General features: G+C 38.4%; 1 protein-coding gene across 1 annotated transcript in view; it reads left to right on the top strand.

The window, feature by feature from the left end:
* The window catches only part of FBXL7 (F-box and leucine rich repeat protein 7), a 357,358-nt gene that overhangs the window by 322,351 nt on the left and 20,941 nt on the right, over positions 1 to 14,066 (top strand). The gene's annotated exons all lie outside the window — the stretch shown is intronic.

Genomic DNA, 14,066 nt, shown 5'->3' with positions numbered 1-14,066 from the left:
AATCACTAGGACCCGTGTCAGAAAGTATTTACCACTTGGTTTCCACTTTGATGGTGACAAAATCAAAGGTAGAAGATAAAATAAGTATTTAAATTCCCACAATTACTTTTCTTCAACATGTTAAAAAATATATACACATCATTGTCTTTCTAGGACCCGATTTAGTTTCTATGACCATATGTATAGCCAGAACGGGGCAAGTTAACAATCCATATTATCATTTGTCATACACTTAAAAATGTCATTTTCTTGTTTAAAATGTGTGTAAGTAAATTACCAGAGGCAAGCAAAAAAGGAAGAGGCAATCAACTCAGGCAAAGAGCTGGAATAGCCTGTGTTAAATGCAGCCTGGATATGCTGTCTCCTTGTTTCTGTTTCTAATAATCAGCTGAAAGAACTGTCAAGAAATAATTTTGAGCTCTGCATGCATGCGTGTGTGTGTGTGTCTGTGTGTGTGTGTGTTCATGCAGATAAGTGCGTGGCCCTGCGGGTTGTTATAGTGGGAACAGTCACAGGGAACAGTGGGATTTAGATTCTAAGTTGGAGAGGCCTAAATGAGTCCTGTCTCCAAAAGGCATTTTCTTTCTCTGAAGTGTGCTATTTCCTTTTTTCTCCAGTGGCAATCCCAGTGGATAGTACTCAGTACATCTCCCAAGTTATATTTTGTCTTCAGATGGAGCCTAATTTCAGTTATCCTTACTTGTTCCCTTCATTATGCTGGTTTATGGATAACCATCCTGCCAATAGGGTTTTTCATCCCAGGGGACACATGGCATACACAGAGCCAAGGTGATAATCCTTTTCTAATAAAATAGGGTCAAGTTTTGGAAACTGCATATGTGTTTGCCCGTGTGTGTGCACATGCATGTACACATTGCACCTATGACTCACAAGCACGTATTTTCCAAGAGTCATGGCTCACAAAGCAATTATACTGATCTAACTATTACACTCTCCCCGAAGTGAATTAAAGTGCCATGAAGATTTCTTTGCCTTGACCCATTTCATTGCAGCTCACCTTCAGTTAAAAGACCAAACTATATGTATGTGGCTGGGGAGATACCATGATCACAAAAGTGATTTTCCCCAGATGAGACTTACCCATCGCACTTCAAGTGTGCTGACTCCTGCGATTTCCCCAAATGTGGGAAATGCAACTGCTAAAAAGAGAGAGAGAGAAAAGGCCAAACTGTGCTTTGTTTAGCTTTGGGCTGGAAAGAGGAAAAAGAAAAGGTTTAACATTCAAGAGACAGATAAATTGCTTTTTTAAAAAAAACAAAGACTCATTGCATTTATAAACGTGGGTCTCCCATAATTTTTAAAAATCGTTTATATGTGGAGATGAGCCTTATAAACAGTACAGCCTAGTCAAGGCTATGGTTTTTCCAATTAAAGGACTGGATCCGACAAGACCACCAATTGTTCTGTTGTGTTTTGGAAGCTTCATCCAAGTTTACATTTCCAGCCAATGCCTCACCCCTTATGTTTATGACAGCACAAAAGAGCGTGCTTTGGGAATTTCTTGAGGGGAAGTCATGGCAGTGTGCGCTGTCACTGAGAAGGACGGCACGGGAGGGAAACAAAGTAGCATGCGAAAGGGAAAGCAGGAGAATGGACAATTTCTCTTCATTTGACATTTAAATCCCAAGATGGATTCTTCTGCATATCAAAGGGGAAAAAATTTTTAGTGTTTGGACATATGTAGGAATTGCCAAATGGAGAGTTAAGTCTGAGAAAGTACCCCGACATCAACCATTTGCACAGCTGTTGTTGGAAACGACTCCAAACCATCCCGATGTGACCAGCGAATGTAAATATTGACCACGTGCATTTCCTACTTTGTTTAGGGGTCTCCCTGAAAGCAGTGAGCTAATAAGTACTGTACTAAACACACTTAGTGTGACACTAACTGTGCCGCCCATGACAGTTGTCACTCTGGGATCTACTTATAACCATGAATAAAATAGCTCTTTTGTGGGAATTTGGATGTTATCACATGTGGTTATTTTGGTAAACTCAAGAGGATTGACTGTGTGTTAGTGTCTGTGAAACTATTTTAAATACATAATGTGTTTTTCCAATGGAAAGAGGGGGAGATGCCAATGCTGAAAAACAAATGATAATGTATTCTTGGATTCCTTGGCTCCCAATGGCTGCCATGCTTTCCCGCTGAGCACCCACCTGCTCCTCCAGGCACCTGGACACCACACTCTACAGTTGAGTCTCCTCATGTCTGACATCATTATGGTGCCATAGCTCTAGATGTCTCTGAACCCTTCCTCAATCAAAATCCCATGGCTGGACAATCTGAGGGGCCAATTTAAAATATTTTATAAAGTGCATTCATAGTAACTAAATCTAACTTATATTGCATTACCATCCAGAAACTTATCAATAGCTTTCAATTTTGCCTTCCAAATTCTGATAAAGTGGTTATGGTGACCCACCTATAAATTCCACCTAAAATGCTAATACAAACACCCTTCCTGAAGCCACTGAGTTTTCTCTATGATTTTAACTTTAGTATGGTGGCTTTTTTAAACTATGAATTTCTTAAGAGAACTAGTTCATCAGGTTTGGAAAATTCTTAATAAAAAGATGAAGTCCAAGACAAATACCCTTTGCACCTTACTGTTAGCGTTCATTTTACCACTCATGCAAATTTCCCTCTATTTCCTGAAAAAGGGCAAATTTGGCTTTTTTCTTCCTAAAGCTTAGAGTTCAGACACTACCAAAGCTCCTTCGTTATTTATTTATTTATTTATTTATTTATTTATTTATTTATTTATTTTGTGTGTTTTATTGATTATGTTGTTACAGTTGTCCCAATTTCTTTTCCCTTTACTCCCCTCAACCCAGCAACTCCCCTCCCTCCAGCAGTCCCCCACCCTTAGTCATGTCCATGGGTTGTGCATAAAGCTCTTCTCAACATCCCCCTGTCTATTCCCCACCCTCCTACCTTGCTTCTTAATTCCTGAATCATTTCCCTCCCTCTCCTCCTTCCCCCTCCCAGCTTCCCTGCCCCCATATGCTCCCCATACCTATGATTCTGTTCCCACTCTAGTTGTCTGCTTAGTTTACCTTTGTTCCATTCCTTAGCTTCTATTTTTCATAGTTGTAATACTGTTTTCATTTTAATGTTCATAGTTTTGATATCCTTTTTCTTAGATAAGTCCCTTTAACATTTAATAGAATAATGGCTTGGTGATGATGAACTCCTTCAGCTTTACTTTGTCTGGAAAACACTGTCTGCCCTTCCATTCTGAATGATAATTTTGCTGGATAGCATAATCTTGGTTGTAGGGCCTTGCTTTTCATCACTTTGAATATTTCCTGCCAGTCGCTTCTTGCCTGCAAAGTTTCTTTTGAGAAATCAGCTGACAGTCTTATAGGTACTCCTTTGTAAGTAATTCTCCTCTTCTCTCTTGCTGCTTTTAAAATTATCTCTTTATTCTTAACCTTTGGCATTTTGATTATGATGCGTCTTAGTGTGGTCCTCCCTGGGTCTAGTTTGTTTGGGGCTCTCTGTGCTTCCTGGACCCGTATGTCCATTTCCTTACCCAAATTAGGGAACTTTTTCTTCATTATTTTTTCACATGATTTTTTCAATATCTTGCTCTCCCTCTTCACCTTCTGGCAACCCTATGATTCAGATGTTGGCACATTTATAGCTGTCCCAGAGGTTTCTAAGCCTCTCATCATTTTTTAAATTCTCATTTCCTCCTTCTGTATTGGTTGACTGTTTGTTTCTTTATTATGTTCCAATTTGTTGATTTGAACCCTGGTTTCCTTTCCTTCACCACTTGTTTCATATGGATTTTCCTTCATTTCAGCCGGGGTAGCCTTCATTCTTTCCCCATCCTGTTTAATCTTTGTTATCAGAGTTGTGAGTATCCTAATCACCAATGCCTTAAACTGTGCTTCTGTTAAGTTGTCTATTTCCTCATCCATTAGCCATGCTATCTGCTCATTGCTTAGTTGTGCCACTGGGACCTTAATCTGCCCCGCTTCTGGGTCGTACTTTTCTGTCTCCTCGTCTTTCTGTGTTTACCTCTGTGATTTGGGGCTGTCGCACCTCTTACATTATAGGGGGCAGAGGCTTAGGTATTCATCAGTACAGGGTGACCCGTTTCACCACGTTGTGGTGCTGTATGTGGGGGAGGGGTCAGAGAGGGAACAATGCCACTTGCTCAGCAATAGGCCCTTTTCCAGGTACTTCTCCCACTTCCACACTGGACTGGTGCCCCTCTAGCTGCTGCCCTGGCTGTCAATCCCAGAGTGGGTGGGTCTATGGACGTTCTAGGACCCTGGGGGCCCTTTAAACAAGTGGACTCTGCTGAGAGACTGGCAGTTTCTTCCTTCATCCCAACCCCCACTGGTCTGTACAGTCAGAAGCAATGAGTTGATTTCCCCTGGTACTGGGACCTCGAGCTGTGTGGTCTGGTGTGGAGCTGGGAACACTCCCCAGGTGTCCCTCCTGACTTTTTAAAACATGTAACTGCTTTCTGCCAGCCTGTCACTGCCGCTGCTGCTGCCACCACCACACTGTGTCCTCTTCACCGCAGCTCCACCCCTCCTACCTGTCTGGATGAGTATTTCCTCTTTATATCTTTGTTTGTTGGACTTCCATGCAGTTTGATTTTCTGGAACTTTTGGTTGTTTCTAGTTTTGAGGTAGTTGTATTCCTTCTTAGTTGTGGAGGGAGACACAGCCTGTCTGTCTACACCTCCATCTTGGCCGGAAGTCTCTCCTTCACTATTTAGACTCCCTTCATTTGTTCATGCCTGTGAGTGTACATGGACTGATTTCTCTACCTCACAGGTAGTCATGACAAATCCAGAGGCACAAACAAGCAGAAGAGAAAAGTGGATGAAAAAGGTATATTAATACCCTCCTAGGGACCAAAAAATGGTATTAAATTCTATGAAATTTACCAATAGCTGGCTGCTAGCCAATGAAAGCCCTCCCCTTTGGGTTTTAGTGGTTGAAGATTAACAAGTAAAGAGTTTATTCTTCAAGGAACAGTGTTCAATCTTCTTGATGCACATCCAAACAGCGCTACCTGGGATTAAGATAAGATTCGTCCTTGTGAGATTCATCAGGAGGCTTGTCTTCCTCATTGAAAAGGAAAAGTTCCTGGCTGCTGTGGTTCGGTGGATTGAGCATCAGCCTGTGAACCAAGTGTCACTGGTTCAATTCCCAATCAGGGCACCTGCCTAGGTTGCATGCCAGGTCCCCAGTTGGGGACGCATGAGAGGCAACCATACATTGATGTTTCTCTCCCTCTCTTTCTCCTTTCCCCTCTCTCTAAAAACAAGTGAATAAAATAATTAAGATATTTTTTTTTAAAAAAGAAAAGCGAAAGCTCATATTTTTTAGAAAAACATTGAGCAAAGGAAATTTTCCTAATGATCCAAAGTGAGGGAATACGGGAGCACCTACAGTGTTTATTCAGAGCTAAAGCAGCAAAAGCCATGTATGACCCAAATCAGCTGAAACCTGCATTAAATACATGCGGTGATGTTCAGGTTCTCTAAATCACTAGTTCTTCAACTCCCTCCCATGTTAGAGGACCCAGGAGCTATGAAAACCTCCAGTGCCTATGATGTACCCCAGACCAATTAAATCATAGTCTCAGGAGGTGTAATCCAGGCATTGCTGTCATTTTTAAAAAACTCCCTAAGTAATCTCACTGCTCAGTCAAGTGTGAGAATCTGTGCACTAATAAGAGCGCTTGTAAATTTCTACAGGTGCACAGCTCTGTGCTTTGAGCATTTCATCTCCAGGGTCCATATATTCTTTCCTTCCACAAACACATGATTATTCAGCAGCATCCCCCAAATAAAACCAAGGATAAGACTTGTAAAGTCAAACAACAAACAAACAAAAGTTAACCATGCCAATTTAACAAATGAGGTGGGAGAATGGTGGACCAATCATAACCTGAAGAAGATTTCTCATAGTGCTGACTTTATAATGGACAAAAAGTCTTGGGAGTATCAGGCTTTGTCCTCTTTTTTCAAGGAAAGAGAACATTGACAAAGCTCAACTTCAGTATCCTCTGAAGATGATCTGAAAATGGAAATCCACATGAGATTTCTTATAATAATTTTGGCTTTATTAGCCTTACCTTTCAATATGTAAACTCTATGCACCATAAATAAATTCAGAAGGTGATCAAGGGCTTATGAACTCATTTCTTATAATGAAGTTCATGGTGATATTTTAGATAAAATAAAATCAGTTGCTAGAGGTATATTTAAAATAAGTACACAATTAGAAGAATCAAAGAAGTGCTAAAATCTATTGTCTGTGGGGAGAGACGTTCTTGCTCATGTCAGATGTGTACTAATTATTTTTATTTTATTTTTATTTCATGTTTAAATTTTTTTAATTTTTTAAATTTTATGTTCCCCAGGCATGAAACAGCTCTGGCCGCCAACACAGGCCTCAAGCTAGGATGCACTAAGGACAGCGTGACTGATATAAGAGCAACGCCACCGTCAGGCGTCTCCCTGCCCATTGCAAGGAGCTGTCCCGGTTACTTTTAGTATAAGCCTAACCCAGGGACGGCAGACTTCCAATGATTTTATATTTTATCCTCCACTTAAATTCTACTCTGCACAGATCAGAGTAGCTTCTGCTGATATGAAGTCACTGCCTTTACCGTTTAAAATCTTGGAAAGACAGAGAAGTCCTACATACAATTTTCTATATTTTAGAATCCACCCACTCAACACATTTATTAAGCACGTATTTTGTGTCAGCTCAATCTGTTGTAGGAGTTGGAGACACAGCAGGAAGAAAAAGAAAGATGAAGTCCCTTGAGCTTATAATCTAGCAGAGGGAGGTACACAGTTAAAACTCTTACAGAAAGCTTTTAAAAAATTATTGAAAATTCCTACATTTTTTCCAGAACCAAAACAATGTCAAATTACATTGTAATAAGTAGGGAAGGTGCTAGAATAAGCGGGATGTATTGCATTTCAATGGATGTTTCATTTGCAAACATTGCAGCTAAGACATCTATGATCCTTGAAATTCCGTGATCTATATACATGATCATCCAGTTCTGATGCTTATGGCAATTTTTTCATACTTTGAAGCTTCAGGCTAATTGTAAAGTAGGGATTTAAACCATGAGAGTATCCTGAGAGCCTGGGGTAGGCAAAATAGCTCCTAAAATTACCCATCTTGTAGTTCCAGGGATGGGATGGGAGACTCTCACCCACTGTGAAGATAAGGACCTTTAAGCCAATCTGTACGTCCTGGCTATGAGACTCAAGAGAAGCATGTGACCCCAGTTCTCCAGCCCACGTGCCTGCAGACTAATGGAGTAACTCTTGCCAGTTCCTTTCTCCTCTGACTCTTTGAAATACAGATTTCCTGGACAGCTTACTACTCTGCCATCTATTGTTGTTGACAAACATCAGAAGATGTCCTATCCCAGGGCTGCTATTTACTATTTCTCCGTAGGCCTTAGTAACTTAATCTGAAAATCGAAGAACACCTAATTTGCCCACAGTAAGGCATTTAGTCTAAATAAAGATACCATACCTAAAAGTGCTTTATAAACTTTAGAGTTCAATGCAATTTTTTCTAATTTAACAAATATTTTTGAGGGTCTTCTAAATTCAACAAATATATATTAGAGTCATCCATGCAATCACTCAGCTTGCCAGAAATAAAAAGAAAGGCTCCAACAGCTAAATCTAAAGTCTTTACTCATCCCATTTATTAATTCAGCAAATACTTACCGAATACCTGTTAAGAATGGGGCACTTCTGTAAGATTTCAGCCTCAGGCAAAAAATATGTGTCAGAGGATTTAACTCTCTACCTGAAATAGTTTCCATAGACGTCTGGACGAAACTCAATGTGTTCTTGGCTCTACCACTACATTATACCTACAGAAGAACTGCAGCTCAGCGCGTATTGTGAATCTGTTCAATATCACATGCATTTGCAGGGCAACTCCTCTGTTTATTTTCCTTTTCAGCTGGGAAGTCACTTCTCTGCACGTGCTCATCTCCTACCATATATTTATTTTTGGCCAGCTATTTCTGTTTCTTATAGGGATTTTTTTGTTTGACTTTCTTTTTGAAGAGCACCAAATAATTCATAGCACATTCAAAACTAAGAATACATATATTTCTTATGTATAAGAGAGTGTGTATATACCTTTATAAATATAAAGTGGGTAAGATATATATAAAGGTATGTAAGATATATATACATGTATATCAATCATCCTGTCAATCATACAGTACTTTAATTTAAATGTTCTGAAATACTTTTTTCTTTCAAGGGTTCTGCTGATTCAAACAATAGCATGTAAGATCTTTTGCACAGGAAAGGAGTTGTCATTTAGAATAACAGATTTGAAAAATAAACTTTTTATAAGCTTAAAATTTTCAACTGAATGACTTGATAAAATAATTCAGGAACAAAAAATATATTAAAAAATATATAAAAACCCTGGCTTTGCTCACACAGTACTTAAGACACAGGGAGCAGCCAACTTAATGTATTAGACAAGCCTGGAAGAGTAAGCATGGTCCCATCAGCAGCTCTTCAGAGACCTAAAGAGAAAAAGGAACAAAAAACAACAACAAAATAAATAAGTAATAGAAAGAAAAAATAGCAACAGCCCTTAAGAAGCTCCTACACTTATAATTGTTAAGGGATGGAGCTTTGAATGGGCTTACTATAAGAATGTTGATAGTAACGACTAAGGATAAAAATTAACCTTTAATTCTATTTTAAAGATACATATTTAAGAAAATGTCAGCAAGTACTTCTTCAGGGTCTTTTATGTAGAAATTTGCACCTGGTACTGAGAATTGTAGGAAATGGAAGAAAGGATGATGTATAAACTCCAGAGCCACTTTCCACTGGGGATGTAAAGATTGACTGGCTATTATAACTTTGGGGGAGTGATTCTTCTCTGGGTAACATCATGTCATCTATGCCCATAAGGATATAGTATATTTATTCATTCTAAGTAATAATTGATTGTTAGTATTTTGCATTTACCTGTTCCAGAGACATGATCATTTTAACTTAAGGTCACAAGAGGGCATCTCTAAAGACAAAAATCCATTACTGAGAACAGAAAAGGGAAGCCCTCCTCACCAGGTCCTAAACTGAAAACATAATCCTTCCTCATACAGCTGGCCCTGCACCACTGTAGTAAAATCTGTGCTGAAGAATTGCAAAGAAGGAAGGAAATTCTATTTTTCTTGGGTGTTCAGGCCCATAGGGTCTGTTCATGGTGCATGCAGCAATGCTAACCGTGGTGAGAGAAAGGATGGCAGGTGGAGATAGTAGGCAAGATAATCACTTCCTTTGAATAAGAATTTTGTTATCTTCTACATAAAATACTTTATAATCCCCAGAAAACTCCTTATTGTGGATTCCCTATTGGAGTCAAAGCAACATATGAAAGTAAATTAAATGTATAAACCCTAGAATCTTATGAGAAAACACTGCAGCACACCACACATATTCCCAATCAAATAATAAATGAACAACAACAAAAAAACAAGCCTGTGATTGTAGAAATTGAAACATGAAAATGTAACCCAATTGATTCAAAGAAGGAGAGAATCACTGTTACTTTAACTTCTGATAATATTTATCAGCATCTGTACCCATGAACCCAACTAGTAGATTTCCACTTTTCTTTAAGACAATTTTACTTCGCAATTCAAATTAGGTGAATAACTTGTGAAAAGGGCTCAATTGAAATTAAGAATCTTTTGAAGGTAGAAACCTCTGGATTCTTATTAAAACATAAATTCTTTCATAAAGTATCAAGTAGAAACCTACTTCCAAATCATGTGTAGAAAAAAATTATAAAAATCAGAAATAGATTCATTAGTTGCCACTCCAGACATAGATTTTTCAGTGGCTACTCCAATTTCTAAACGCCATCTACCACACAATTTACTGCATGATGAGGCCCGAAGTATCTCTCTCTTACTGCTTTTTGTTCATCAGTAAGTCATAATTTATTTCCCCAAAACATTTTTCCCAAGTGAACCACAGAACATTAGAGCAAGCAAGAATCTGACAAAGCCAGTTACATTGTATCACAAAATTTCACAATGCATTATTATGCTTTTTGAGTAGAACCAAGGCCTGAATACTTCTCCCACTTGTAGAAGGATTTTTGAATCCTACCCAGCACCAGGTACATGACTACTCAGCCATGAATTTGTAAATGATTAGCTTTGCATTCTGAATGACTTTGAAGCTGGATGTGACTGCCATATCATAGAGGCCTATTGTTTCCGGTTAATATCGCTCATTGTAAAATGCAAATACATAGGTGATTTAACCGCATCCCTCAGCAACAGTTCACTTGCCTTGTGTAGACTATCAAAGGGATGTGATCATAGGATGACCAGAAAACTTCATTTAATTAGGACCCCAAAGCATTCCACTCCAGGGACCCTGCTTTTTTCTATTCTTGTCCACTTTTCCAAATGGGAGAAACCCCATGCAGCTGCCTCCCATCTTGTCACTCCTAGCCTTCTCTCGGTGCCTGTAGAGGGCACAGTGACAGTTTTATATTGGTTGTCTTGCTTCCACATGTGCTTTTTCTCCTCTTAGAACATATGTTTAATATTTGGGACAGTACAGGATGTTTAAAGTTATGAAGTTATCAGTTTGTTTTCCTTAGAAGGCACAGATGCCCCAACATGCAAAGTCCCAGAACTCTTAATGTCCTCATAGCAGTAAGTGCCCACCATTGCATCTATGTTTACACAATTATTATTATCTAAATGGCCTAATGTTTTGAGCCAGCATATTTCCACCATTTGCTGCCATTATGTTGATAGAAGCCAACTGAATAATATACAAGGAAGAAATCAATGCTCTGATTACAAGAAAAATGTGTCCAGATGACTTGAAGAAGTTGCTCCAGCCCAGCTTTCCACATGAGATATACTATTTCCATCTGTTCCTATAGTCCCCAAGTATGCCCTAATTAGTGATGTGGGTATTCAGAGTGTCCCATGTTTGAGTGGAAAGCTTACTCTTTAGGAGCAAGTTTGGTAGCTTTGTTTTTTAGCCCCCTGCCCCACCCCTCAACCCCCAAAAAAGTTTTCGGGTTGGCTTGGTACAGTTCAGGAGGCAGCAGTTCAATACATTTCTTTCATCAAGTCCCCAAAACTTATAGAAATAAACGGAACTGTCCGCAGAAATTCACACCATATTCCCATTGGCAGTCCTTGGGGATGGCTTCAGTGCCTTGCCCTTCTGATCTCTAGATGAGCACAATATAGTCTCTCAGCAAAGTTGTGATAAATGTTGATGGTGAAAGTTTCAAGTAGTAGGTCTGGGCGATCAGAGCAGAGCAAGCACTAGAGGATTGACTGGTGACCCGCCCATTAAATGTCTGGGCTCAAGAGCTTTTCCGCAGAAGTGCTGGGACCAAAGGCACAGCGATGGCATTCTGATGAAGGCTGGCAGTCCCCACAGAAAATCCAGCAGGTTGAAAGTCAGATAAGGATTATGAATACATTGAGGCCATTTCCAAGGATGTGTTACAACATTTCTGAAACCAGAGCGTGAAAAACAGGACCCATCGAGGAAAGGAAAATCTTTTTTCTTTAAAGATCTGACTCTAAACTCTTTAGTTGAAGGATTCTGACAAAAGATGCCTGCCTGAGACCCGTCTCTGATTCCCCACCCCCACCACGCTCCCTCTGCAAATTACGCACTGGGTGCAGACTGCTAAAGACGGCAGTTGGGAGGAGGGTGTTTAGGTGTAAACACCAAGAAATCTGGTTAAAGCTCTCCTCATCCAACGACATTCTGGCACACTTCCCTCCAGAACGATCAACAGCACCTTCTTGGTTGATGCAGTTTTATCTTTTTCTGTCCACATGAAAACAGGTTCTTTCTGACTAGCAACAATTCTTCCTTGTCTTCATGCAAAAACAGGAAGCAGGTAGACGTACCCAGAATTTATTCAAAGGGATATTTTTTACATGATTTTAGCTCTTAATTTTGAAAAACAGAAACATTAATAGATACGTTGGGGAAATCTTGTTTAAAGGTTATTATAAAACTTTACAATGTAGCAACTGCCTTAGTGTTTTTGTTTGTTTGTTTCCCATCCAACTCAATTTTTAAAAAACAGATTAGAGGTCAGCTAAGGATCAGAATTGTGGATAATGGCTTTCTCTTTGTATGACTTTTGGAGACTACATTTTTACAGTCTATGAAAAGAGAAGGAGAAAACTGGAACAATTTTTTGTTTAAGGGTGGCACTGTGAAATACATCACTTTTGGTATATCCTATAGTATTGCTATATTTCAAGGGACAATATAGTAGTATTGTGAAATCTTCACAGACAGCTTTGTATTGTATTTATAATTTTTAGTTTCATGATTAAAGTCGCAGAACTACTTCAGACATTACTTTTCCTGGCTACTTTGACTTAAAGATGTATCTTTTATTTTGATATATGTATTTCTAAGACTTGAGCCAGCTTTGTTCATACTAGGTTATGTATTAGTCTAATGTAAATTGCAACAGACACATTTCTCATATTTTATATACTTTTTCACAATGAAAACATACAAGACTCATAACCCTGATGTGAGGACACAATGCTCTTTGTTCCCTATTTTGATTATGCAGCAATGCCAAACTAAGAGAAGTAATGATATACCTTTGTGGATTTTGTAGCAAAAACAGAGGTTCCTTGCTATGATTAACTCTTAGGTAGAGTATGGTTGTGATGGGTTGCTTTAAATTTTATTTTGGTCTTTACAGAATAAAATCATAAGAAGTAAAACTATTTCCAGGGATAAAGAATATATAGCTCTGGTTCAGTCTCAAAATTATTTTCAGAAATGTAAAGGTACAGAAAGGAAGTTAATTAACAACTACACATTTGCTCTTTTGCACAGTAATCTTGGTCAAGATGTTCCTAAGTTTTTCCCAAGGAAACAAAATATCTATTTCATAACTCTTTGGCAATATTTATGTGGGTTACTTTTTTTAAGAATGAGAAAAAGTATGGCCTTTAGTTAGCATTACTGGCCAAAGAAGAATGTTAAATACAAATATCTGATCATTTCTTTATGGCTTATACTACTCTGTGCGATACTGAAGTATCCTAACAGTCAATCATTGAATATTCATTCAGCTATATGATTTCATGAGGCTCTTGACATGGCCAAAAAAGCTAAACTGACCATTTTGCAAAATGACATTTTAATCATCTTTTTACTTGCCTGATCCATGAAGCAACCGAAGTAATCTTAGCTATAAACCATGTTTTTTTGTTGTTGTTGTTCAAAATGACATGCAGTTAATTCCAAGACAATAAAACATTGAAATTCCTCTTTAAAATTGAAAAGTAAGGTGCCATCTTATTTTCCCTTTTTAAATCATTTTAAGAGGTTAGATTTTTTTCTTTACCCATAAAGGACTAACTTTTTCCTTTGAGGCCAGTCTATAAATAATCTGGCCCAGAATAAGAAATACCTTTTAAGATAGTTTATATTGAATTAACCAAAAACAGTTTCTCATCAAAGCTTTACTATCTCATCAACCTCTAAAGATTGAATCTGAAAATGTTTTATCATCTTTGGTAATCTTTGATTTTATTAATTTAAATAGAGATATTTTGAAACAAAATGAACAAATGTAACAACAAAAAATTTGAAAGAAAACTCAAGCCACCAGTCTGGAATATAATGTCAGAGTGTTAGCATTTTCTGGTAAAATGAAGTATTTTAAGTTCAGATATAAATTTATGAAGGTAAACAAAGTGGTCCACCAATGAGAGCAGGGCTGGGAGAAGCAAAGGGAAGAATGAAGAGGGCAGGATGGAGGTGATGAAGTTACCTTCCAACCTGCTCATGAGTCCCCACACTCACCCTGGCCCATGTCACAAGATCAAGCCATAGCTTCCAAGAACTGTAACCTATTCAATAGTAAACATTCTATTATACACAGTAGTTCCCCCTTGTACACACTTTCTATTTCCACGTTTCAGTTACCCATGATTGATCATGGTCTAAAAATGTTAAATGGAAAAT

The sequence above is a fragment of the Furipterus horrens genome, unplaced genomic scaffold (genome assembly GCF_987537825.1).
Source record: "Furipterus horrens unplaced genomic scaffold, mFurHor1.1.pri manual_scaffold_5, whole genome shotgun sequence".
In the NCBI taxonomy this organism is placed as follows: domain Eukaryota; kingdom Metazoa; phylum Chordata; class Mammalia; order Chiroptera; family Furipteridae; genus Furipterus; species Furipterus horrens.
The sequence above is the reverse complement of the archived record's forward strand: the minus strand, read 5'-3'. Positions and strand labels throughout refer to the sequence as shown.